The sequence below is a fragment of the Cuculus canorus genome, chromosome 5 (genome assembly GCF_017976375.1).
Source record: "Cuculus canorus isolate bCucCan1 chromosome 5, bCucCan1.pri, whole genome shotgun sequence".
NCBI classification, from domain to species: domain Eukaryota; kingdom Metazoa; phylum Chordata; class Aves; order Cuculiformes; family Cuculidae; genus Cuculus; species Cuculus canorus.
This window is the reverse complement of record NC_071405.1, coordinates 66,928,973-66,931,060: the sequence shown is the minus strand read 5'-3', so window position 1 is coordinate 66,931,060 and position 2,088 is coordinate 66,928,973.

The window sequence follows — 2,088 nt, the reverse complement described above, 5'->3', positions numbered from 1 at the left end:
TGACACTGCACATCTGCTTTTTGTTTCTGCATTCATTTTGTTATGAATTCAACAGGCTATAGTTCCTGTTAATATAATATTATCTAGAATATGAGGTAATTCATTTGATACTTAGTTAATACTTGACTTTTTTTAAGGTTGATAAATTAGTTGTTGAAGTTTACATGTTAAACAGATGTTTACATAGACACATTGATAAGATATGAAATATGGCAAGTGGGCAATAAAAAATTGTGCCAAGACTAAAGGATGAGAGTTTTGACATGGGAAATTCAATCATATAATGGTGTGATAAGAATTAGATTTTTTTTTCCTGTTTTCTGTAAATTGTCAAAAACTTTATGAAATCACTTGCTCTCAGTTTCTTCAGTCTAAATGAGATGAGCTCCTTTTGTCTCAATACAAATAAAGTACATGTTTTTCTGTCACTTTTTGTATTTATTGTGTAGTTTTTTGTTGGTGATTGAAACAAGATGTGGAAATAAAGGTAGTAATGATAAGGCTTGCGCATACTACATTGCACAAGGCAACTGACTATTCTCATGTCCTTACGAGAAGCAAAGAATACTTTTACAACTTCTGCCGCTAATCTCCAAAGAAATAGAAGAACTGACTTTTGCAAACTTGATCCCAGTGGAATAAGTGTTTACTTTCCTGTGTGTGGATCAAATGTGAGAGCTATTCCCCTACAGGATCAGAGCTTTGCTTAAAGCAAGAGGTTCTCTTCTGAGATGAGTATCAGTACTTAGTGCCAACAGCTAAGCTCTGCCGCACTTGGGCTGCAATTCCGCTTTTTTTTTAGGACTGCAGGAGTGGGACAGCTACAGAGAAAGCAGTAGAGTGGATTTGCAGCTTCCCAGAGAGTGGGAATATTTTAATTGCTGGTACTACCACCAGCAAAGCTCGAGAGGGCAGTAGATGCTTGAGGCTCCTGGCTTAATTCTGGCCCCAATTATGCGGATTACTGGTGTGATGGAGTGACTCTAATTATTCCTCTTTCACATCTGCAAGTGTGGGCTCGATCAGTGTGGAATTTGAGTTAAGTTCACCTTCACTTGGAAAAACACATCAGTATTTTCTTTCTTTCTTTTCTTTCTTTCTTTCTTTTCTTTCTTTCTTTTCTTTCTTTTCTTTCTTTCTTTCTTTCTTTCTTTCTTTCTTTCTTTCTTTCTTTCTTTCTTTCTTTCTTTCGTTCAGTTTAAACATTTTAAGCTGAAATTTCTGCTTGCATATAAAATCAGCCCAGCCTTTAATTAGAGTGTATTTTGTTAGTACGTCTATCTTTTTATTATTTTTAGGCTAAGTTCTGCTGTTAGCCAACCTGTCGATCGTATGACCCACTTTTTATGACAATCCTGCCCTTCACGGACCACTTTAAATCTGAATGATTTCCCTCTGTTTCTTCTTTCAGTAATTTGGAGTTTTTGCCTTAACGCAATGCAGATGTAGTTAAGGCACTGTTCATTTGTAACCCTTGCGAGATGCAAATGTAGCTCTGATCCAGCTGACCTCTCTTTATTCAGATCTTTAATATGTACTTCTAATATTTCTAAGATGGTAATATCTTACGCCGTGGGATGTGTTTGTTGTGCATGCCTATTGCCTTGGGGCACGACTTTTAGCGGGATCAGCTTTTGATAAAACAAAGTTTTTCTTTTTGAATACACTACTGGAGGTGTATTAATCACAACAAGGAAATCTTTGTTCCGTATATCTCAGAGAGCCTATTGTCAGCTTGGAAGGCTCAGGTCACAAGAACTTCATTTTGATAGGAGGTTTTGTATATGTGAGGACCTTAGAGACCTTGTGAAGTTCTTCCCATGCCAAAGCTGAAGACTCTTTTATTTTGGGAGGTGGTGGCGTGGAAAGGAAGCACTGAAAGTCCGTATGTTGAGTAGTGTGAAGACTCATTCCATACCATTAAGAGCGCAGGGGACAGCGGGCTCAGCAGTGAAATAAAGAAGATGTTTTGCCTGAAGGAAAAACCAATACAGAAAAGGTGATAACAGTAACTTGTAACCACGGAATGAGTTTCCTAGTAGGAAGGCTCTGTTGACTGTTCTAAGGTGACGGGAAACAGATTACAAA